General features: G+C 36.8%; 1 long non-coding RNA gene across 1 annotated transcript in view; it reads right to left on the bottom strand.

Annotated features, from left to right (window-relative positions):
• Positions 1-2554: 2554 nt before the first annotated feature.
• The window catches only part of LOC139031089 (uncharacterized), a 44967-nt gene continuing 20646 nt past the window's right edge, over positions 2555-26875 (bottom strand). Inside the window, exon 3 of the long non-coding RNA XR_011483520.1 lies at positions 2555-2914. This is a non-coding gene — a long non-coding RNA (uncharacterized lncRNA). The remainder of the gene's footprint in view (positions 2915-26875) is intronic.

The raw sequence follows: 26875 nt of genomic DNA, 5'->3' as shown, positions 1-26875 counted from the left end.
CAACAGACTGGTTCCAAATAGGGAAAAGAGTACGTCAAGGCTGTATATTGTTACCCTGTTTATTTAACTTATATGCAGAGTACATCATGTGAAATGCCGGGCTGGATGGAGCACAAGCTGGAATCAAGATTGCCAGGAGAAATATCAATAACCTCAGATATGCAGATGACACCACTCTTATGGCAGAAAGTAAAGAAGAGCTAAAGAGCCTCTTGATGAAAGTGAATGAAGAGAGTAAAACAGTTGGTTTAACACTCAACATTCAGAAAACTAAGATCATGTCATCCAGTCCCATCACTTCATGGCAAATAGATGGTGAAACAATGGAAACAGTGACAGACTTTATTTTTTTGGCTCCAAAATCGCTGCAGCTGGTGACTGCATCCATGAAATTACAAGACACTGGCATCTTGGAAGAAAAGCTATGACCAACCTAGACAGCATACTAAAAAGCAGAGTCATTACTTTGCCAACAAACTTCCATCTAGTCAAAGTTATGGTTTTTCCAGTAGTCATGTATGGGTGTGAGAGTTGGACTATAAAGAAAGCTGAGCCCTGAAGAATTAGTGCTTTTAAACTGTTGTGGTGTTGGAGAAGACTCTTGAGAGTCTCTTGGACTGTGAGGAGATCCAACCAGCCCATCCTAAAGGAAATCGGTTCTGAATATTCATTGGGAGGACTGATTCTGGACCTGATACTTCATTACTTTGGCCACCTGATGCGAAGTACTGAGTCATTGGAAAAGACCCTGATGCTGGGAAAGACTGAAGGAGGGAGGAGAAGGGGACAAGAGAGGATGAGATGGTTGGATGGCATAACCAACTCAATGGACATGAGTTTGAGTAACCTCTGGGAGTTGGTGATGGACAGGGAAGCCTGGCGTGGTGCAGTGTATGGGATCACAAAGAGTTGGACACGACTGGGCAATTGAACTGAACTGAACTCAGTCATTAAATTAAGAACAAAAACAAGATTTTTGTCATCATCAAAAAGTCTACAAGCAATAAATGTTGGAGCAGATATAGGAAACCTAACCCTTCTACACAGTTGTTTACATGCTAATTCACTTCAATCGTGTCTGATGCTTCATGACCTTATCAACTATAACCAGCCAGCATCCTCTTTCCATGGGATTCTCCAGGGAACAATACTGGGGTGGGCTGCCATATCCTCCTTCTCAACCCAGAGATCAAACCCATATCTCTTACATCTCCTGCATTGGTAAGCAGATTCTTTAACACTAGCACCACCTGGGAAGCCTTCTAAATAGTTGGTGGGAATGCAAATTGGTGTGGCACTATGGAGAACAATCTGGAGGTTCCTTGAAAAACTAAAAATAGAGTTACCATATGATCCAGCAATCTCAATCCTGGACATATATCTGGAAAAGATGGAGACTCTAATTTAAAAAGACACATACACCCCAGTGTTCAGTGAAACACTATTTACAATAGCCATGTAATCTAAATTTCCATTGACAGATGATTGGATAAATGAGATGTGGTATAAACATACAATGAAATATTAATCAACCATAAAAATGAGTGAAATAATGTCATTTGCAGCAACATGGATAGGCCTAGAGATTAAATGAGACAGAGTAGAACAAATAATCATTTGATATCACTGATGTGTGGAATCTAAAAAATGATACAAATAAGATTATTTACAAAGTGGAAATAAGACTTTCAGATATAGAAAAAACAAATTATGGCTGCCAAAGCGAGGAATTAACAGATACACACTATGATATATAAAATAGGTAAACAACAAGGAACAAGGACCTACTGTAGAGAACAGGGAATTATACTGAGTATCTTGTAATAATGTATAAGGCTAAAATATTTAAAAACATATTTTTTAGACATATACACACATGTATGTGTATGTAATATATATGTAACATATATATATATATATATATAATATATATATATATAATCAGTTCAGTTCAGTTGCTCAGCCATGTCTGACTCTTCGTGACCCCATGGACTGCAGCATGCCAGGATTCCCAGTCCATCACCAACTCTTGGAGCTTGCTCAAACTCATGTCCATCAAGTGAGTGATGCCATCCAGCCACCTCATCCTCTGTATATTGTGTGTATAAGTCACTATATATAAATGGGGTCATCCTTATGTGAGGGCCATATCTTCCTGTTGTTTTGTGTGCCTTATGATTTTTCTCTTGTAAAGTGAACCTTTAAATCAAATAATGTGGCAACTCTGAAAATCATATTTTCCTTTTTCCCAAGTTTGTTTTTTTTTTTTTTTTTTTTTTTGGTGGGGGAAGGCATGGCAGGATTGCTGTCTTTTTGTGGTTGTTTGGTTTTTTGGTTTTTTTTTTTTTTTTTTTTTTGGCTTTTGTTTTTATTTTAATTGCAGGCTCTCTCTGTGCTAAGCATCGGCTTTATAAATTTAAGGTCTTCTCAGCCTTTCCCCAGGCATGCCCACTTTTAAATTCTCATTGTATAGTAAATCCCATACATATGAACAAGTCTCATTCCAGGAGCATGTTCATAAGTCCAATTTATTCTTAAGTCCAGCAAAGTTAGCCTAGGTACCCAGCTAACACAATCAACTATATAGTATTGCACTCTAATAGGTTTGTAATACTTTCCACACAAATGATAACATAAAAAAGAAACAAATACAAAAAAATAAAGAAGATATTTTAAATCTTACAGTACAGTGCTTTGAAACACAGTAGCACAGTACAGTGGCTGGAATCCAGGGGCTGGAGTCTGGTGAGCAGTGCAGAAAAGCAGCCGACCGGAGAAGGGAGAGGAGGTGGGTGACCACAGGGGCGAAGCATCATCAGCGATAGGAGATGGGAGACAAGCTGCAATTTCACTCGTGCCTGATGTTGATAGCACGGATTCTGGTTCCTTGTTGGATTCAATTCTATTTCCTCTCCTAAAAAATGAAAAAAAAAAAATCCAAAGATGTCTGGGTAGTAGCCCTTTTTTTCTCATTACAGATGACATAGTAGCAATGGATAATGTTCCAAATAGCTGCTGCAACTGTGTACTGTTCAATGTTGGAATCCTGTGCCTCAAAAACTAATAGTCGGCCGTATGTCTGAATAACATGTGTAAGACTACTCTCAAAAATTTAACCTGAAATCCCAATAATATAACCTGAAAAAACTATTCAGACAAGTAAAGAGATGTAATGAAGTTGACAAATACAAAACATAAGAAAGAAATATATATATATAAAACTAACAGTGCCTCTTTGAATAAAGAAAATGCCCTTGCCATTTCCTTGCATAGTGAATCTCTTTGGTTCTTCATCTTCATCCTCCTCTTGTCTCTCTTCATCCTTTCTCTGGGCTCCAATTCCATCAAGTCTTCATTAGCAAACTCCTCTTGCTGCACAGAGGAGAGGGAAATGGCAACCCACTCCAGTATTCTTGCCTACAGAATCCCATGGAGAGAGGAGCCTGGTGGGCTGCTGTCTGTGGTATCGCACAGAGTCGGACATGACTGAAGCGACTTAGCATGTATGCATGCATTGCAGAAGGAAATGGCAGCCCACTCCAGTGTTCTTGCCTGGAGAATCCCAGGGACGGAGGAGCCTGGTGGGCTGCTGTCTATTGGGTCGCACAGAGTTGGATACGGCTGAAGTGACTTAGCAACAGTACTACACAGGAGAGTACACAAAAGCACAGCCGCTCATAGAGGATGCATACAAGAAAATGTACACCAGACACATGAGCAAACGTACATGACTGGACAAGTGAATTCATGTTTACATTTTTAACAGTTCTCAACCTGGAGGTTCATATATAGGGGACTCACTGTATACACACTCATTTTTCAATGTCCAGGTCTTTAATGTCTGGTTGCATAAGGAGTAAAAAGTTGAAAACCTTCAACAGACTCCAGAGTTCTAGCAGTTACAATACAGTTACATGAGAAAGTCTGTCAGTGAAATTATTGGCAGGTAGAGAGACAGATTACTCACGGTACCTACTCCATTTTCCCAGAATCCTCTGGACAATCTTTGATAATATATTTTAAGAAACTCTCCGTTGAACTTTGAACAAATTTTGTCCTTAGCCCCTGCATTTCGACCCCAAGCATAAAAAAAGTACTCTTGATTTTTTTTAAAATAGACTATTTCCTTTTGATAGAATGTACATTAACTTAATCTCCACACCTACTCAGTCACTATCATTATTATCACAATACCATATACCAAGGTGAAAACTGAGAAAAAGATTATTAAAGTCCCCTGATACCTCACGCCCAATAAATGACAAAACTTAGATCTGAACCTGAGATATATGCTCCTAGATTTGTACTCCAACCCCTACAATAGATTGCAAAGTGGTCATGTGAACAATTAGGAAAGGTGATTCTCACCACCAAAGTACCTTGTGCATTTATTAATAAACAATGAAGTGAAAGTGTTAGCCACTCAGTTTTGTTCAACTCTTTATGATCCCATGGACTGTGTAGCCCACGAGGCTCCTCCATCCATGGGATTTCCCAGGCAAGAGTACTGTAGTGGGTTGCCATTTCCTTCTCCAGGGGATCTTCCCAACCCAGAGATCAAACCCAGGTCTCCCACATGGCAGGCAGATTCTTCACCATCTGAGCCACCAGGTAAGTCCAATAAAAATAGTAAATGTATTAATTCATATGATTAATAATCTTGGTACTAACAATGCATCCAAAAGTTAACAATATATTATAATGTCTCTTTAAGTAAAGTTCACAACAACAGAAAAATATAAACAGCTTTGTTTTATCATAACAATCTGGAACCCTATTCCTCTGATTAAGGAAAGCTAAAAAGGTAACACAATTGTTCACTAGTCCCAGTGAAGCTTGGCCTCAACCACAAAACATGTTCACACTTTCACACCCTTCGGTGTCACCTCTAAGGTGACATATATAACTATAACTATAATATAATATATTATATTATATATATACTGCTATATAATAACTATAGCAGTAGTCTTCTGAAAGAAGTGGTACCTATTAGTAGTTCAGCTTATATGTACTTCCTACTTGTATACAAATGGAGGGTCTTGTGACAATGACATCTGTTAGAAGATTTTATTCTTATTACTTTGTTTAAAAATTAGTAAAAAGTGGAAAAGTAAAAGATAAAAAGTTGCCATTGCCTACTCTGATAAATAATGATACAAATTAGTATATGTGTTGAAAGTGCTGAGTCTTGACTCCATTCAATACTTACTTGACTAAAGCTGATTTACCGTATATTCAAATACAAGGAAACAAAAGGTTCTTTGCCTGAATCCAAAAATGTCTTGGGTGACAGATGCTTAGGCATTTAAAAAGAAAGCTCATAGCAGTGAATTTCCATACCCAGTTATGTGATGAATAGCACTCTGTCAGTTTTTCCTGTTGGAAATTGACACGAACTGAGGAAAATGACAACTCTTGAGATCTTTGAATTGTGCCTCTTATGCAACAGAGTTTTTTTAAATGTCTAATAGTTATGCCTTCTAACTATTAGAAATATAAGGGTCTTACCTCCTAATCTCCCTTCAGAGTGGAGCAACTTAACCTACTCACTGATGAAGAACACTTGATCCTTATGAGTTTCTTACGGAAGAGTTTTGAATTGCTCAGAATCCTACACAGGGGTTAATGTCCATGTTATACAATGTAGACAGATGGTTTGATTTGAACTATTTTAAGAGTAGCTCCTGACTGGTCATAGCTTCAGACATGGAAGGATTGACTATAACAGTAAAAAGAAAGAAAAAAAAAGTCTTATTCTGAGTGGCTCTGCCTACTAACTGTTCAGTGTATTACATCTACTAATATCTGCCAAAATCTACTTTCAGTTCTAAGTTTGCTAATTGTGATTTTCGTTTCCCTAATCAGGATCGAAGCTCATCCTAAGGAGGCACTGCTTGTTGACTCATTTTATTTCTTACCACTTTTCAGTACACTGACAAAAATGTTTACTAAAACTGTACAAAAATGATCTTCATGACCCAGATAATCACAATGGTGTGATCACACACTTAGAATCAGATATTCTGGAATGTGATGTCAAGTGGGCCTTAGGAAGCATCACTGCAAACAAAGCTAGTGGAGGTGATGGCATTCCAATTGAGCTATTTCCAATCCTGAAAGATGATGTTGTGAAAGTGCTGCACTCAATATGCCAGCACATTTGGAAAACAGCAGTGGCCACAGGACTGGAAAAGGTCAGTTTTCATTCCAGTCCCAAAGAAAGGCAATGCCAAAGAATGCTCAATCTACCGCACAATTGCATTCATCTCACATGCTAGTAAAGTAATACTCAAAATTCTCCAAGCCAAGCTTCAGCAATACGTGAACCGTGAACTTCCAGATATACAAGCTAGTTTTAGAAAAGGCAGAGGAACCAGAGGTCAAATGTCCAACATCCACTGGATGATCGAAAAAGCAAGAGAGTTTCAGAAAAATATCTATTTCTGCATTATTGACTATGCCAAAGCCTTTGACTGTGTGGATCACAATAAACTGTGGAAAATTCTGAAAGAGATGGGTGTATCAGACCACCTGACCTGCCTCTTGAGAAACCTGTATGCAGGGCAGGAAGCAACAGTTAGAACTGGACATGGAACAACAGACTGGTTCCAAATAGGAAAAGGAGTACGTCAAGGCTGTATATTGTCACCCTGCTTATTTAACATGTATGCAGAGTACATCATGAGAAATGCTGGGATGGAGGAAGCACAAGCTGGAATCAAGATTTTAAGGAGAAATATCAATAACCTCAGTTATGCAGATGACATCACCCTTATGGCAGAAAGTGAAGAAGAACTAAAGACCCTCTTAATGAAAGTGAAAGAGGAGAATGAAAAGTTGACTTAAAGCTCAACATTCAGAAAACTAAGATCATGTCATCCAGTCCCATCACTTCATGGCAAATAGATGGGGAAACAGTGGAAACAGTGCCTGACTTTATGGTTTTGGGTTCCCAAATCACAGCAGATAGTGATTGCAGCCATGAAATTAAAAGACACTCCTTGGAAAGTAAGTTATGACCAACCTAGACAGCATATTAAAAAGCAGAGGCATTACTTTGACAACAAAGGCCTGTCTAGTCAAGGCTATGGTTTTTCCAGTGGTCATGTATGGATGTGAGAGTTAGAGTATAAAGGAAGCTGTGCATCAAAAAATTGATTCTTTTGAACTGTGGTGCTGGAGAAGACTCTTCAGAGTCCCTTGCACTGCAAGGAGATCCAACCAGTCCATCCTAAAGGTGATCAGTCCTCGGAGTTCATTGAAACGGCTGATGTTGAAGCTGAAACTCCAATACTTTGGCCACCTGATGTGAAGGGCTGACTCATTTGAAAAGACCCTGATGCTGGGAAAGATTGAGGGCAGAAGAAGAAGGGGATGACAGAGGCTGAGATGGTTGGATGGCATCACTGACTCACTGGACATGGGTTTGGGTGGACTCCCAGAGTTGGTAATGGACAGGGAGGCCTGGAGTGCTGCAGTTCATGGGGTCGCATAGAGTCAGACATGACTGAGAGACTGAACTGAGCTGAACTGAACTGAACTGAACTAAATGGTTCCCTTATGTTCATAGCCCAGTGTTAGCCCTAATCATTGTTTCTGGAATCTATACTTAATAATGTATTAAATGTCAAGTGAGCTAGAGAAATCAATGCAGTCTGAACTTCCTCACTGTGAAAGTGAAAGAGCTGGTCCAATGAGATCAGTCAAGCTACCCAGAGGTGTACAATGTTTTATATTTGCTTATGTAATTCTTGTTGCTATCTAGAAAAGATTTAGGACAGCCTATAATGATATTTGAAACACAGCAAAAGAGCTCAACAAAAAATAACTGAAAAAGGAGATAGGTAAATGACATGAGAAATAAGAGAGACACAAATAATCCTAAAATAAAAGTAAATACGGTGAAATTATAAATTTTCTAGATTTATTTTGCCTCTAAAATGTTTTTTATTTGCCTCTAAAATATTAGCAATGATCACACAAATTACTCAAACAAAGAAAAAACTATTAATGGCATTATAAGCCGAAATATATTTTTCCAAACACCCTCATAATGAAGAATTTGCAATAATTCTTAAAATGAATTTGTTTTAGTAGACGGTGAATCTTATGATGTCTCTTAATACAAAACAATGATGTCTTTCAGGAGCACAAATGAATAAATATGTTTGCATGAAGACTAATAAGAAAAACTGTTATTATTCAACATTTTGCTGACTTTACTAGAGGATAAGTTTATATTCTTTGATATAGATAGTCACTGTAAGTTTCAACAATTTTTCATAGCTGTCTTTCATCTGAACATTTTACACTTTTGAGTAGCATTACATTAAAAATTATATTGCCTGATAAATACACTGAATCTCTTTTGCAATTGGTCATTTTTTTTCTATTATGCTAGATTATAAATTTCTTTCTTTAACTCTTTGCCATGGCACTGATTATGCAACTGATCTGATCTGAAGGCCAAATGAATTTTCAAATCCATGAGTGAAATGTGTATAGTTATAAGCTTCTAAGATAAGGGAACCGCTTGCTCCTTGGTATTATCAAAGAAATGCCTAGTAGAGTGATCAGATACAGAAACTTACGTTCAATTATGTAGATTACCAAGGGCAAGACTGACACACTTTTTAATGTAAATCCTCATCATCAAAGTTTAATAAAAGGCTATCTAGATTTGGTTCAGAGGGGAGGGAAAACAGATATCTGGCCATCCAGATTTAGTTTGAGCAAAGGGAAAACACAGAAATGATTAGTTTTGCCATGACTCCTAGTTATTCACAGCTACATTTCATTTTACAATGTTGTCCTTCATACCGCAGTTAAATACAATCAGCGAACTAAGAGGGGCCTCTCTTGGACTAGCTATTTTGAAACAACCTCTCTCATCTGGGAATAGTGAGAGGTAGTTCCCAGTTATCATAACTCTGAATTTTCACCCTAGCTGATTCTTCAGCAATATATATATTTGACCTAGACTGGGCCAAATTTTAAATTTGGAGGAAAAATCCAGGGAACTAGCAGTAGATGATATCACATATGATTGGTTGGCAAGACTTTCTTTTATTTCAATTCATCAAGACTCTCATCATCTTTTTATAAAGCTATGCTACCCTTTACTGTTTTTAAAATCCAGTTGGGGAAAGATGCTAATACATTCTTGCAAAATAATATAGCAGGTTTTGTCAAAAAGATTTTTTTTTTCTGAGAAGTACAACCGGGATTAGTTCCTTACAGATTAGTTCTTACACTGAATGTCGTCTGAGCAACTATGCTCTCATTTATATCACTTATAAGCCATATTGCTTTTTATCCTGCAAAACTCCAGCATGTCCAGGGAAATTCATCCTCATTAATAAAATATTCTAAATTTCATTTTTATATACTATCATTTAAAAAGGAAACATAATACAAAAACTGTCACATATATCTCTGTTATTAATACCAAGGAATCAAACCCAGGTTGGTTATTTCAATATTATTTGGCCACAATAAACAACACATTTTATATTTTCATTTTTCCATGGCAAAGAATTTTGCTGTTCCTCTTGCTGACACTATACATACACTCGGGCAGTTAAACTATCACCAGTCTTCTATTTGGCTCCAGGTAACGGAATTAACAGCTTGTAGGGAAGCTAATTAGATCCAATTATTATTCAACTGACCTAATTTGACATTCAGTGTCTGAGAAGAAGTCATCTGAATTAACTGAATAGAGATTTAGCTACTATATACATATGAGTTCCATGGATAATTTATTTCTAATGAAACTCATTTGGAGAAGAGGAATGTACTGATTAAGACAAAACAATTTGAAAAAAAAAAAGGAGGGAGATGATCTAAATCAAAACTCCTAAAGGAATATGATAGTGTAGTATAACTTGTATTCATTCATTCTTCTGCTCATTTATTTTTTCAAAGCAGACCCTTTCTGTGAGTTAAACAAAAGCACAAGGGCACAGGTGTTACAATAATCTGTTTTGGGCATACACTGTATGTTTGCTACCCTGTCTCATTGAAAAGACAAAATAAACATGGAATCAGAATATGAAAACAAAAAGTTATCCGATAGTAAATAAGTACATTTCAAAAATTTTAGAAAGAGAATATATTTTTGACAAAACAATCAATTGAAAATTATGTGTAATTTGAGAGCCTCTTAACATAATACATTCATTTCCCTTCATATAACAGCAGATTTCTTCCTGTCTTTATATTTGGAGAAGGCAATGGCACCCCACTCCTCTATATTAGATGGATGGAAAATTTCAGCAACCTAATTTTGACTCTGAGTCACTCTCAGAAAACTGACCAGCAGTTTCCTTGATATGATCAACTCAGCAGGTCAGCACAGATGGGGTTTCATCACCTCCTGTCACTGAGTGCATTAGTGTTGTCTGCCCCCCAGATCTGATTACATGAATGATGCCTGGCCAAACAACACCCAGCCTTCCTTGTCTCTGGTGTCTCCTTTTTGAAATGTGTATGATATCACTTTGCCTCCTGGTGCTGGAGGTGGCCTCCTGGCTAATTTGATAAAGAGAACAGAAAAAATAATGTGACCCAACCCAATGCTGGCAACTGACTCAGTGTTCATAATATATTTTTTTAACATTTGTAATCCTATCTCTTAATAAATAAGACACAACATTTTTCCCTTGGCAACTGAGACCCTAATGCACTGGGCTAGTGTTTCTAACAGAATCAGCAGCACAGTATATGTATCTTCATTCTGCAGACAAGACTCATCACACAACAAGCTTTATTATTCCCTATCTAACCTCAACACATTATCCTATCATCAAGACAGGATTAGAGGTTTCTTCTGGTATAATTTCAGTTTCAACTTTTAAGTTATAACTTTGTTTTTGATTTCTACAAAGTAAGTGTCACAATTAACAGAAAAGCTTCAGGATTAAAAATATATATATATACCTATAGGTATTTTTTTTTAATTTGGTTAGAATGTATGTAAATGATATATCACCAACTAAAGCAATATTTCTATTTTCATAATAAAAGAATAAAATAACAACAGTTAAAGAAGTCCAGAAATTCATGATGGGTGATATTCACTGTTGATAGTTCTTAAATATCTGCTTTAGTGTTCAGATTCTTCAATGTAGAAATAAAACACAATCTGATAGTGGCAGAAGTAACTTAGGTTATGATTGTCAGTCCAATTTCCTTAATTGATATTCATCTCTAAACTATCTGTCCTCTCTTTTACATTGAAGGTAACTAAAAAAAAAAAAAAAAAAATTCAAGAACCATGAAACCTAGGTAAATACTTGGAAATCTAAGTATATGTGTCAATACTTGGTCATTTTGTATGTGAAGAGTAATGGTGTTGATTTTGAAAGGGGACATTTTTTAGTTGATGAAGGATCACCAAAATCTGCTCAATTAGTGAGTTCAAACAAGTTCTGTATTCTTTGGGGAGGAAAAACCATATCCAGTGATATTATACAAGCAAAATAGTCAAAGCAGAGGTCAGAGCACTTCTAGTGGTCCCGAGCGCTTCTAGCTGGTATATCACTGAAAGCCAGCTAACTCAGCTCACTGCAACACTTTGAAAGTTTAAGTTAGGAAAATATCTTCTCAAATGTTAGACTCTTAGTCCCTAAATTGTTCGATTATTTGTTATCATTTCCTTAAGACAACACAACAATGGATGGAAGTATGTCTAATCAGAAATAAATTGAGAGCAGGATTCAGACTGAAAGAATAGTATCAACAGAAGCCTGGGGAGTGGGATAAACATTATGCCCAAAATGTTACCATGCCTGCAATATAAAAATCATTCAGAGTTGTTGTAATAAATGAAAAAAAGGAAATAAAATGGTAGTATCAAACAATCGTGGGTTTCCCAGGTGATGCAATGTTAAAGAATCTACATGTTAATATAGGAGATGCAAGAGACATGGGTTCAATCCCTGGATTGGGAAGATCCCCTGGAGGAGGAAATGGCAACCCACTCATCTGGAAAAGTCCATGGACAGAGACGCCTGGCAAGCTACAGACTGTGAAGTTGCAATGAGCAGGACATGACTGAGTGCCTGAGTGTGCTTATACACACATCAGGCAAACATAAGGCCATTTTTAGATTTTTAAATTCAATTTGATAGATTCCTCCGTTGGGAAGATCCACTGGAGAAGGGATACTCCAGTATGCTTGGGCTTCTATTGTGGCTCAGCTGGTAAAGAATCTGCCTGCAATGCAGGAGACCTGGGTTTGATTCCTGGGTTAGGAAGATACCCTGCAGAAGGTACCCACTTCAGTATTCTCGCCTGGAGAATTCCATGGACTGTACAGTCCATGGGCTCACAAAGAGTCAGACATGACTGAGCGACTTTCACTTTTGATAGATAATGGAAAATTATAGATGAAGCCAGAAGAAATATATGAGATTACTGATATAATAAATAACTTTTACTGCCGCTGAAATAGTGGAAATAAGAGAGAAAAAAATTGTCAGGATGTGATACAATAATTATTAAATATTTAGCTTATATTGAAAGAATCATGGCATACACTTAAACACTGAATATTAGATAAATTTTTGGCTAAGATAATTTTAAAAATGTAAAAACAAAAATAGGGCTGTGTGGGGACTTCCTTGTGGTCTGGTGGTTAAGAATCCAACTTCTAATGCAGGGGACTTGGGTTTGATCTCTGGTAGGGGAACTAAGATCCCACATGCTGCAGCAACTAAGCCCACAGGCTGCAACTACTGAGCCCATGCTGCACCAGAGAGCCCTAGAGCTGTGACTACAGACCCCACATGCTCTGGAGCCTGTGTGCTGCAATAAAGCATCCACGTGCCACAACTAAGAACTGATGCAGCCAAACATAAAATAAACAAATCAGTATTTTTTCAATAGTGCTGTTTACCATGGAGTTAAAGTACTAGAGCTGCAGGTATAAAAATAAAATGAGGCAAAATTTAATGACACAGAATGTGGAAATCACTATGAATGCAAAGAATCCAAATTATTTTAGAAGTAGTATATCTTGAAATAATAAATATCACATTTAAGAGCTATGGTACCAGTAGTGACAGAGGAATAAAGGGATGTGGATGAATATAGGAGAGCTTCCTAACAGGGTTTTAATGACATACGGAATGTTGCATTTCATTTAAAATTGAATCATATATGCAAAAAATACTAGCTTTTAAAAATGCAGAGTAGGAATATTACTATTTTATCTTTTTATATATTATCAATCATGTGTTTGAAGTATTTAATAAGAAAAAAGTGTATTCTTGGTTTTAATTATATTTCTGCCAATTACAAACTATGTGCCGTCACATTCTCTCTCTACCTTCAGTTCAGTTCAGTGCAGTCGCTCAGTCATGTCTGACTCTTTGCGACCCCATGAACCACAGCACGCCAGGCCTCCCTGTCCATCACCAACTCCTGGAGTTCACTCAAATCCATGCCCATCGAGTCAGTGATGCCATCCAGCCATCTCATCCTCTGTCGTCCCCTTCTCCTCCTGCCCCCAATCCCTCCCAGCTTCAAGGTCTTTTCCAATGAGTCAGCTCTTCGCATGAGGTGGCCAAAGTACTGGAGTTTCAGCTTCAGCATCAGTCCTTCCAATGAACACCCAGGACTGATCTCCTTTAGGATGGACTGGTTGGATCTTCTTGCAGTCCAACGGACTCTCGAGTCTTATCCAACACTACAGTTTAAAAGCATCAATTCTTCGGCACTCAGCTTTCTTCACAGTCCAATGCTCCCATCCAAACATAACCACTGGAAAAACCATAGCCTTGACTAGATGAACCTTTGTTGGCAAAGTAATGTCTCTGCTTTTTAATCTAGGTTGGTCATAACTTTCCTTCCAAGGAGTAAGTGTCTTTCAATTTCATGGCTGCAATCACCATCTGCAGTGATTTTGGAGCCCCCCAAAATAAACTCTGACACTGTTTCCACTGTTTCTCCATCTATTTCCCATGAAGTGATGGGACTAGGTGCCATGATCTTAGTTTTCTGAGTGTTGAGCTTTAAGCCAACTTTTTCACTCTCCTCTTTCACTTTCATCAAGAGACTCTTTAGTAATTCTTCACTTTCTGCCATAAGGGTGGTGTCATCTGCTGTTATCTGAGATTACTGATATTTTCCTGGCAATCTTGATTCCAGCTTGTGCTTCCTCCAGCCCAGCATTTCTCATGATGTACTCTGCATATAAGTTAAATAAGCAGGGTGACAATATACAGCCTTGACGTACTCCTTTTCCTATTTGGAGCCAATCTGTTTTTCCATGTCCAGTTCTAACTGTTGCTTCCCGACCTGCATATAGGTTTCTCAAGAGGCTCATCAGGTGGTCTGGTATTCCCATCTCTTTCAGAATTTTCCACAGTTTATTGTGATCTACACAGCTGAAGGCTTTGGCATAATCAATAAAGCAGAAGTAGATGTTTTTCTGGAACTCTCTTGATTTTTCGATGATCCAGCAGATGTTGGCAACTTGGCCTCTGGCTTTTCTAAAACCAGCTTGAACATCTGGAAGTTCACGGTTCATGCATTGTTGAAGCCTGGCTTGGAGAGTTTTGAGCATTAATTTGTTAGCCTGTGAGATGAGTGCAATTGCGTTGTAGATTGAGCATTCTTTGGCATTGCCTTTCTTTGGGACTGGAATGAAAACTGACCTTTTCCAGTCCTGTGGCCACTGCTGAGTTTTCCAAATTTGCTGGCATACTGAGTGTAGCACTTTCACAGCATCATCTTTCAGGATTTGAAATAGCTCAACTGGAATTCCATCATCTCCACTAGCTTTGTTCATAGTGATGCTTTCTAAGGCCCTCTTGACTTCACATTCCAGGATGTCTGGCTCTAGGTGAGTGATCACACCATTGTAATTATCTGGGTCGTGAAGATCTTTTTTGTATAGTTCTTCTGTGTATTCTTGCCACCTCTTCTTAATATCTTCTGCTTCTGTTAACTACATACAATTTCTGTCCTTTATCGAACCCATCTTTGCATGAAATATTCCCTTGGTATCTGTAATTTTATTAAAGAGATCTCTAGTCTTTCCCATTCTGTTGGTTTCCTCTATTTCTTTGCATTGCTCACTGAGAAAGGCTTTCCTATCTCTCCTTGCTATTCTTTGGATGACTGCATTCAAACGGGAATCGTCTTCCTTATCTCCTTTGCTTTTCCTTTCTCTTCTTTTCACAGCTATTTGTAAGGCCTCCTCAGACAACCGTTTGCTTTTTTGCATTTCTTTTCCATGGGAATGGTCTTGATCCCTGTCTCCTGTACAGTGTCTTGAACCTCCATCCATAGTTCATCATGCACTCAGTCTATCAGATCTAGTCCCTTAAATCTATTTCTAACTTCCACTGTATAATCATAAGGGATTTGATTTAGGTCATACCTGAATGGTCTAGTGGTTTTTGCTACTTTCTTCAATTTAAGTCTGTATTTGGCAATAAGGAGTTCATGATCTGAACCACAGTCAGCTACCAGTCTTATTTTGGCTTACTATATAGAGCTTCTCCATCCTTGACTGCAAATAATATAATCAATCTGATTTCGGTGTTGACCATCTGGTGATGTCCATGTGTAGAGTCTTCTCTTGTGTTGCTGGAAGAGGGTGTTTGCTATGACCAGTGCGTCCTCTTGGCAAAACTCTATTAGCTTTTACCCTGCTTCATTCTGTACTTTAAGCCCAAGTTTGCCTGTTATTTCAGGTGTTTCTGACTTCCTCTGTACCTTACTTTCTTCTTATTTCTATGTTTCAATAAATCCTGAGATACTTAAGTTCAAACATTGGAATGTCCTAGACTTCAGTGTCAAAATATCCATGATGTATTTAAAACCAAAGCAAAAGAAGATCATCAATTATTTCCAGTATTTCTTTTATACATGTGAAATGTGAAAAGCAATATGAAAACTTACTACCATTAATGAAAAGTTTAGGATTGAAGAGATCCCTAAGACAAAAAGAGGAAGAAAGCAAAAAATAAAATCCTGAAAACAATAATTAGCAGTCTTATCTTGAGTAAGTCACCTTCCCAACACTCTACACCCATACATTGTGAAAAGTGTCTAAAGTTCTCTAATAAATATAAACAACTTAGTGCGCTGAGCACAGACTTAAATTGCCCTTTATAAAGGCAATTCCTACTATATCTAGCAAAGAGGATAAAATTTAAGTAGCAAAAGAATATACTATAAAGCAGAAAATGAAAAAAATCGAGGAAATACTTCCAGAAATTCTATTTTGATCAGTCTAGAGTTAGAGCCAAAACACTAGCCTATTTTTAAAGTTTCTCAGCTCATTCTAATAGTATAAAGACATTGAAGTCCTTAAATCTGAGGGGAGTTGTGCAACCAGGTCAAATCTTAGCACAGAGATGCCCTATCTATGCACTGAGCAAGCCTCCATGGCTCAAGAGAAGGCTCCCAGGAAGGGGAGCAGAGAGAGCCAAGTCTCCAGGAGGGAAGCCTTCAGTGAGACAGGAATTTCCACTGCAGACAGAAAGGATTTGCATAGGGCTGGGAAACTACAGACGCTGTTATACAGTTAAGCAGAATGCTACTTTTACTTTCTTATAATAACATGTAATGCAAGTATTGAATCTTATAAATCATGACAATGCAGAAATGTAACTCATGAAAATCAGGAGGTAGATGAAGGAAGGAAAAATGATTTATAATCACGAAAACAGCTTTCAGAGAAGTACAATATGCAACAATAAAGTCAAGAGTTGAGTAGGTGAGAGAAAATATAAGAGGCAATATAAGGGTATCCTCTTCTATGCCTTCTCAGTCTGGACTATCAATACTCACTTCTACAGTTGGTATCCCCTTAAACAGAGATATAGATGCATTAGCATTATTTCATTTTATAATGGTAGCAGCCATCAGAAGAAATTAATCTCAGAAATATTAACTGTGATTTCTTCTGTGGAATTAGAGTGGGCATGGGAATTATTAACAGTGAAAATAACCCCTTACCATTTTATATAATTATTTTCTAAAATCATGAATGTACATGAGTTAGTTGTTGATTTTTAGAGAAGAAAATTAAGGGAGATAGAGAAGTAAAAAATGTAAAGTTACATTACATAGTAACAACATAGACTGAATTTTAATACATTCTTATGACTAATCTCAAACCTTGTTTATGTTGCCTAGGTCATAATCAAATAATTTCTATACAAAAATGATCAAATATTATTCTTAAATTAAATTTTATTTTACCGAATATATTTGATATCAAATGGTAATCTTAATTTGATTCCTGAATTTTTGGCTCTTCTCTATTGCCTGTTTATAATAATCATTTAGATTGAAAGTATTATTACTTTTTTCAAGCACTTAAATAATAAACTTTGGTTTCAAACCTCTGAAGTATCTTTGATAACGTAATTGAGTCACCAAACCAATTCTCTAAGCTACTTACTTGCATGACCCTGGAACAATGAATAAAACTGAAGGCAATTTTCCAGATAATGACTTTTGATGAAAATGTATGTACAGTTTTCCCAAAGGGCACACTTTTTGACTGTAGAATTTATACTGAAAGGAAAAAAATAAAGAGTCCAGGAGCAGGCAGTACTATTTCTAAAATTTTTACTAACCTCCTCCTAAAAAACTGTACACAGTAGGATGTAAACATAGAACATTTCCTGCTTCTCTCACTCCTGCAACATTATTGTCTCTCTTGTGCACTGTGTTCCTATCTGTCCTAGAAATGAAATGCCAAGTATGTTAGTAATGGAAGGCGCACAGAAGTATTTTGATATCAGAAGTTAACAATAGTAAAGGAGCAATTAGAAAATAGGAGATGGGAAAGCAATCTTTAATACAGTGATACGGAGCGTTATACTTCCTGTGCTGAATAGATTACTTAATAAGGTCCCTCTTTTTTAATTAAAACAAGAAATATGGAATGGAAATTATCCTTACTCCCTCTCTCCTTCCCCTTGATGATACTCTTAAGTCATGTCATATTATTTTCATTTTAAAATTATTATACATTGAAGATAAGAATTCAGTTTTCAAAAATTTCAGTGTGTGAAGAAAGTAGATATAAAGTAAATGCAAAAAAAAAAAAAAATGCAAAAGTAGCCAATTTTACCACCAACCAATCACCTGACCTCTTACCCTCAATCATAACCCACAAATTAAAAAATGTTTAACCTTTTCTTGTTTGGTGTTTTCTCGTGGATACCTCTCTTCATATAATATTTTTATATATTATGTATTAACTCTCCTATTTGATGTTTGAAAATTTACTTAACTGATACGACATCTCAAATTTCTTCTTCATCTTCCTTTCAATATTTTCAAATGAACCTAGTTTTCAGATTTCCTGTCTTTATAATTCTAAACTACATGTTAAATCTCTGTTTTAAACACATTATCCTAAACCTTGATTATCCAACTTACGACAAACATCAGTCTTACCATTCTTCATCCAGTTCTCTCTGCTCCCAAATTTTATCTGCTGTCCATTAAACTAGGATGCTCTCACAGCCAAGATATTATGCACATATATATAATCAGTTTGTATAAGCAAGCCACCTATTCTTTAACTATAATTTAATTTTGAAAATCTGAAATAATGTCATTAAATATGTTTAGGTCACAAACAAGCAATGTGTATGAGTATAAAAAGGAAATCATTAAACTACTATGTTAAAGAGAATGTTCCAAGTATCAAAGTAAATACATTTCCTAGGCACAATTTTATAGTTGCTATAAATTAGAACAGCCTTCACTGATTTCTGAATATTTTATCTTCTTTGTCAGAGACAATAGATAGGTTTTCACCCTATCATTGTAAGGATCAAACATCTTAGTCATTTAATCCCTTGCCTTCATTTTTCAGTCTTTTCTTTAAATTTTAGCAGTTGTACATTTTATTGCTAAAATTATATTACATAGTATCACATTCATATCATATTTTAGCTGGCTTATATTTTGAATGACATCTTTTTTCATATTCTAATGATATAATTTTTAAAATGGTCTTCCTTCATCTCCATTTCATTTCTTGGAGCTCTACTACATTTTCATCTTGAATTGTCTTTCTGTTGATTTTCTTCAGATGTTCAGTGACTAGGCAATCAAAGTATATTTGTAAATGGAAGTCTGAACTAGGTAAGGGATATGGGTTCTATCCTTAGTATAGCTAGCAGATAAGGAGAAAACAGAATGAAACTCAACTATTCTTTTAAAACCTCTTCAAATGCATTACAAAATACAAAGTCCATTGCTTTCTTTATGTAGTCCTACAGAGTAGCATTTGGTAAAAAGGGTGCAATGAATAGAGGCATGCGTGTGTGCTAAATCGCTTCAGTTGTGTTTGTCTCTGCCACCTTATGGACTGTTACCCGCCAGACTCCTCTGTCCATGGGATTATCTAGGCAAGAATACTGGAGTGGGTTGCCGTCCCCTCCTCCAAGGGATCTTCTAGATCCAGGAATCGAACTTCCGTCTCTTATATCTCCTGCACTGGCAAGCAGGTTCTTTACCACTAGTGCCACCTGGGAAGCCCTGAGTACAGGCATAGTAAGATATAATTCCGTGGGTGTATATACTGAAATCAAATTCTTCAAGTGTTTTAGCTCTTAGAATATTTCTTCAAACTACTGAAGATCCCAAATTTTTTTCCTGTTTTTACTTATATTATTTAGACAAAACTATTCTTTCAAGTTTTCATAGGTCTTTGGTCAATTCTTCATTTGCTTCTCTCAAGACTATTAAGGAAGTCATCAGCAAATACTTGTTTGATCACTCAAACATGAAATTGTCATTGCAATCCATATATGTAAAAACGTAAGTGTAAGTTTTGCCAAAACTTTTATTATTCAAACCTAACTGAATATTTACTTTGTAGATCGACATTCCATTGTTTTGAAGTAAGACTCTGTGTCTCCACTGGATATGACAGAGGAAGTACTAATTCTGTAGGCAGACTTCTATGCACGGGGAAAATAGCCTTCTAACCTATGAAGACAGAGAAGTGAAGGAGCACCTGGCTTCTTGATGATATGATGAAGGCACTGCTGAGGCGACCAACCTTAGATGGTAGCTCCTACGTTACCTTTCCTTTTCATATTGTGCATGGGGTTCTGAAGTCAAGAATATTAAAGTGGTTCTATGAAGACCTACAAGGCCATCTAGAATTAACACCCCCAAAAGATGTCCTTTTGTTATAGGGGACTGGAATGCTAAAGTAGAAAGTCAAGAGATACCTGAAGTAACAGGGACATGTGGCCTTGGAGTACAACATGAAGCAGCTCAAAAGCTAACAGAGATTAGGCAAGAGAACGCACTGGTCATAACAAACACCCTCTTCCAACAACACAGGAGAAGACTCTACACATGGACATCACCAGTCGGTCAAAACTGAAATCAGATTGATTATATCCTTTGCAGCCAAAGACGGAGAAACTCTATACAGTCAGCAAAAGCAAGATCGGGAGCTGATTGTATCTCAGATCATGAACACCTTATTGCCAAAATCAGACTTAAACTAAAGAAATTAGGGGAAACCACTAGACCATTCAGGTATGACCTAAATCAAATCCCTTATGATTAAACTGTGGAAGTGAAAAATAGATTCAAGGGATTAGATCTGAGTGTCTGAAGAACTATGGATGGAGGTTCATGTCATTGTACAGCAGGCAGTGATCAAGACCATACCTAAGTAAAAGAAATGCAAAAAGGCAAAATGGTTGTATGAGGATGCCTTACAAATAGCTAGGAAAAGAAGAGAAGCTAAAGGCACAGAAAAAAAGGAAAGATATGCCCATTTAAATGCAGGGTTCCAAAGAATAGCAAGGAGAGATAAGAAAGCCTTCCTCAGTGATCAATGCAAAGAAATAGAGGAAACAATAGAATAAAACTAGAGATCTCTTCAAGAAAATTAGAGATACCAAGGGATTATTTCATGCAAATAATGAGCACAATAAAGGACAGAAATGGTATGAATCTAACAGAAGCAGAAGATATTAAGAAGAGGTGGCAAGAATACATGGAAGAATTATACAAAAAAGATCTTCAAGACCCAGATAACACATGATGGTGTGACCAGTCACCTAGAGACAGACATCCTGGAATTCGAAGTCAAGTGGTCTTTAGGAAGCATCACTATAAACAAAGCTAGTGGAGGTGATGGATTTCCAGTTAAGCTATTTCAAATCCTAAAAGATGATGCTGTGAAAGTGCTGCTCTCAATATGCCAGCAAATTTGGAAAACTCAGGAGTGGCCATAGGACTGGAAAAGTTCAGTTTTCATTCCAATCCCAAAGAAAGGCAATGGCAAAGAATGTTCAAGCTACTGCACAATTGCACTCATCTCACATGTTAGCAAAGTAATGCTCAAAATTCTCTAAGCCAGACACCAAGAGTACATGAACTGTAAACTTCCAGATGTTCAAACTGGATTTAGAAAAGGAAAAGAAACCAGAGATCAAATGGCCAACATTGTTTGGATTGTTGAAAAAGCAAAAGAGTTCCAGAAAAAAACATCTACTTCTGTTTTATTGACTATACCAAAGCCTTTGACTGTGTGTATCACAAAAAAACTGTGGAAAATTCTGAAAGAGATGGGAGTACCATACCACCTGACCTGCCAAATATGTATTCAGGTTAAGAAGCAACAGTTAAAACTGGACATGGAAGACAAATTGGGAAAGGAGTACGTCAAGGCTGCATATTGTCACCTTGCTTATTTAATTGATATGCAGAGTACATCATGTGAAATCCTGGGCTGGATGAAACACAAGCTGGAATCAAGATTGCCAGGAGAAATATCAATAAGCTCAGATATGCAGATGACACCACCCTTATGGCAAAAAGCATAGAACTAAAGAGCCTCTTGATGAAACGGAAAGAGGAGAGTGAAAAAGTTGGCTTAAAACTCAACATTCAGAAAACTAAGATCATGGCATCTGGCCCCATCCCTTCATGGCAAATAGATGGGAAAACAGTGGAAACAGTGACAGACTTTATTTTTTTTTTGGCTCCAACATCACTGCAGATGGTGACTGCAGCCATGAAATCAAAAGACTCTTCCTCCTTGGAAGAAAAGTTATGACCATCCTAGACAGCTTATTAAAAAGCAGAGGCATTACCTTGCCAACAAAGGTCTGTCTAGTCAAAGCTATGGTTTTTCCAGTAGTTATGCATGGATGTGAGAGTTGGACTATAAAGAAATCTGAGCACCAAAGAATTGATACTTTTGAATTATGGTGTTGGAGAAGACGTTTGAGAGTCCCTTGGACAGCAAGGAGATCCAACCAGTCCATCCTAAAGAAAATCAGTCCTAAATATTCATTGGAAGGACTGATGCTGAAGCTGGAACAAGAGTACTTTGGCCACCTGATGAGAAGAACTTCCTCATTTGAAAAGACCCTTTTGCTGGGAAGATTGAGGGCAGGAGGAGAAGGGGATGACAGAGGATGAGATGGTGGGATGGCATCACCGACTCAATAGACATGAGTTTGAGTAAACTCTGGGAGTTGGTGATGGACAGGGAGGCCTTGCATGCTGCAGTCCTTTTGATCACAAAGAGTCGGACACAACTGAGCGACTGAACTGAACTGACTTCAGCTTTCCTAGCTAATGTTGTTTTTGTTGTTTAGTTGTTAAATCATGTCCAACTGTTTTGTGACTATAGCCTGCCAGGCTCCTGTGTCCATTGGATTCTCCAAGCAAGAATACTGGAATGGGATGCCATTTTCTTCTCTAGGGAATCTTCCCAACCCAGGGATCAAATCTGAATCTCCTGCATTGGCAGTCAAGTTCTTTACATCTGAGCCACCAGGAAAGCCCGTTCTTAACCAAGATCTTCCTTTATTTTTCTGCCAATTTTGTAGGATTTATTTTTATTTCAATTTATAACATTGTAACTAACACCGTAATTCTAGTGAAACTTTTCTTATCTACATTCCTATTTGGGCCTTACTTTCTTCTGCTACAAATTATGTTTTTCTTAAGAGGGGAAACAAGTGCAGTGTCATTCACAGTAATGTGAGAATTGGGATCATCAGTTAATCCAAATATTAGTTTTCTCCATGTCTGAAAATATAATGAAGACTTATTTAATGAGTGTATAACAAGTATCACTGGAAAAGGAAATTCATATGTTTGATCATTGCGTACAATTTGTGTATAACCTGATACCTGGGGCCTTAACATAGTTTTAAAAGAATTAATGCCCTCTTCAAAGAGTCTTATTTCCAAAAGTGCCATAAATTTTAAATAGAAAATTGTCAAGCTCAGGACCTAAAAGTTTTGAATTAGGGCCTGAAAGTCCTCCAAGCAAGACTCAGTGTCTCCCCAAATTTGTTGTATGGAATCTGTTACAGTTTTAAGTAACTTCTTAGAAAATGCTATTGTTAATGTACTCTAGAAGTCATTTACTTAGCCTTGACTCTGTAACATGTTTATATCTATCTATCTATCTATCTATATATATATATATATATATATCTTTATATAGCTAAAATATAATAATGTGAACAACACATTATCCCCCCATGCTGGGTAAATGGCTGAAAAGAAAACCATGCAATCAGTCTACCTAGAAATTTTATCCATCAGCTCTTTTCAGAAAGGAAACAGCAAAACACATACCATGAATCTGTTTACAGAAATCTCTTATTGAAGTGCAGCTTTCAATATCATGATATTTACACTGTGGGAAAACTATTTCATGGTGTTAGTGTACAACTTAGTTTAGTTATGTATTCAACTCCTTCTCCCTTTAGGAAATGTATATGATCTCCTATAGCAATGAAACAAAGAATAAATATAGATATGTCTCCTTTCATGATATACCCTTCAAGAAACCTACTTTAAACAAAAAAGACACAAAGATGAAAATCAATTGGAGAGAAAAAGATACATCATTCTAACACTAATCGAAAGAGTATAAGAGTAACTATATTAATTTCGGAGAGAGGATATTTCAAAAACAAGGAATGTCATGAGGAATAAAGAGAAGGGGCCTTACATAATGATAAAGGGATTAATTCTCCAAGAAGACATAACAATCCTTAACATGTATGCATTCTAAACGCTGTTGTTCAGTCATTAAGTCATGTCCTTTGTGACCTCATGGACCGTAGCCCTCCAGGTTCCTCTGTCCATGAGACTTCCCTGGCAAGAATACTGGAGTGGGTTGCCATTTCCCTCTCCAGGGGATCTTCCTGACCCAGAGATCGAACTTGCATCTCCTGCATTGGCAGGCAGATTTTTTACCACTGAGCCACCATGTAAGCCCTATGCATCTAAATGCAAATGTCAAAATAGGTGCAAAAGCTGAAAAAGCTGCATGGAGATATATATCAATACACTATCACAGTCGAAGACTTCAAATTCCTTCTATCCGAAATGGATAAATCCAAAAAGCAGAAAAACAGTAAACATGTAGCTGAGCTCAATAACACAATCAAGCAACTGGATATAATTGACATCTAAGAAACAATAGCAAATTATACATTTTTTTTTTTTTTTTTTGGTTGTCAAATGATCCTTTATTTTTCTTTTTCCTTTGCAGTTCTTAACTAGCTGGGCACTCCACTGCACCACTGTTGATATCATCTATGATGTCATGAGGGTGGCGGCCATCAACATTGCAGCCCACAGACTGGGCGGTCCCCAGGATCTCTTTAATGGTTCCAGAAAGTTCTCTAGCTAGAGACCGATGCCGCATCTGCCGGGCAATGTTGACGATCTCATCAAAAGTAATGTTTCCACTGTGCTTAATGTTTTTCTGCTTCTTTCTGTCCCTTGGTGGTTCCTTGAGGGCTTTGATGATCAGGGCGGAAGCAGAAGGTACCACCTCAATCTGGGCTTGTCTGTTCTGAATGGTCAGTTTCACTGTAATCCTTAAGAAACAATAGCAAAATATACATTCTTCTCAAGTTCACAAGGGACATTCACCAAGATAGACCACATTCTGGACCATAAAACAAACCTGAACAAATTTAACAGAACGGGAATCAGGACTTCCTTGGTGTCCAATGTCAGGAATCTGCCTGTAAATGCAGAGGACATGGGTTTGATCCCTGGTTCAAGAAGATCCCCCAAGCTGTGGAGCAACTAAGCCCATGCAGCACAATACTGAGCCAGCACTCCAGAGATCGTGAGCCTCAACCACTGAACCCAGTCAATGCAGCTACTGACGCTCACAGGCCTAGAAGCCATGCTCGGCAATGAGAGGCACCACAATACAAAGCCCGTGAACCACGCAAGAGCAGCCCCCATTCACCGCAACTAGGGGCAGCCCATGTGCAGTAATGAAGACACAGCACAATCAAAAATAAAGTCTTAAAATAAGTAAATGAATAGAAATTATGCAGTGTCTGCTCTATGATGGAATTATATGAGAAATAAAAAAACAGGACAATAACTACAAAATCCCTGAGTACTTAGAGATTAAATAATACCCTTCTAAATAATACATGCCAAAGAAGAAATATCAAGAGAAATTTTAAAATATTTTGACCTAAATGAAAATGAAAACACAAATTTTCAAAGTTTGTGGGATGCAGTAAAAGCAGTGCTTAGATTAAAATTTTTTTTAGTATTTGGATGCATATTTAGGAAAGAAGAAGCATCTGAAATCAATCATCTAAGCTGCTATTTTAGAAGACTAAAAAAATTAAAACTAAGCCATGTATAAAATGAAATGATAAAAATTAGAAGGGAAATCAATAAAATTTTAAAAGAGAAAATTAAAAGAGAAAATAAGAAAACCAAAAGTTGATTCTTTTAAGATTGATAAAAATCATTAAGTCTATAATATAGCTAAGAAAAAAAGAAGACAAAAATTACTACAATCAGAAATGAAAGGGGAGTATCACTGCAGATTTTATAGATATCAAAGTACAATCAAAGAATACTATGCACAATTCTATGCCTCAAAATTTAATATCACAGATAAAATGGACCAATTCCTTGAAAGACACAATGCATCAAAACACACAAAAAAGAAATACACAATTGAATTGACCTATATCTATTAGGAAAATTGAATCAATAATTAAAAACCTTTGAAATAGAAAGCACAAGTTCCAAATGGGTTCACTAGTGAATTCTATTAAACATTTAAGGGAGAAATCATACCAATTCTCTAAACCTCTGTCAGAAGACACAAGCATAGGGAATACTTCCTAACTGATTCTATTGACCAGCATTTCCTAATACCAAAATTGGACAAAGACATTAAAAGAAAACTACAGACCAAGATGTACTTTAATAAAATAATGTAGAATAAAAACATGAAATGAGCATAAAGTCAGTTGATAATTCTCTCTGGTGTAGAACAAGGTAATCATCTGTTACTATTTAGAAACTCAGAAAGCATATATCCTGCAACTGGACTTTATTCAATCTTCAAAAATGCTAATTATGCAAATACATGTTAGCACTATTCTTAGATAAAGGGCAAAAGGTAGTGAAGCATGAAAATGCAGACTTTACCTTCACTGGGCTCATATTCTATTAGAGAGGAATAACCAGTAATCACACACATGATTATTTCAGTTGACTTGAGGTGATAATTGCTATGAAGGAAGCAAAGCTATTTAATGGAGAAGGAAATGGAAGGAATACAACTTAGATAGGATGAATGGTGCAGACTTTCTCATAATGTGATATTTAAGCAAGGTCCTGATGAAATAAAGGCAAAGCCATAAAGATATTTAGGGAACATGAATTCTAGTAAAAATGAGTATTAAGTCCAAAATCAGATATATGTGATTGCTTGGTGACTATAGAACAGTAAAGATGTTAATGTCACTGGAATAAAGAAAGTAAAGAAAATAAGACTGTGCAGGAAATGTGTCTAGTCTAGCATTTAGAGAACTTTTTGTGTCATTTTAAGGAC

The sequence above is a fragment of the Odocoileus virginianus genome, chromosome 25, assembly GCF_023699985.2.
Source record: "Odocoileus virginianus isolate 20LAN1187 ecotype Illinois chromosome 25, Ovbor_1.2, whole genome shotgun sequence".
In the NCBI taxonomy this organism is placed as follows: Eukaryota; Metazoa; Chordata; class Mammalia; order Artiodactyla; family Cervidae; genus Odocoileus; species Odocoileus virginianus.
The sequence above is the reverse complement of the archived record's forward strand: the minus strand, read 5'-3'. Positions and strand labels throughout refer to the sequence as shown.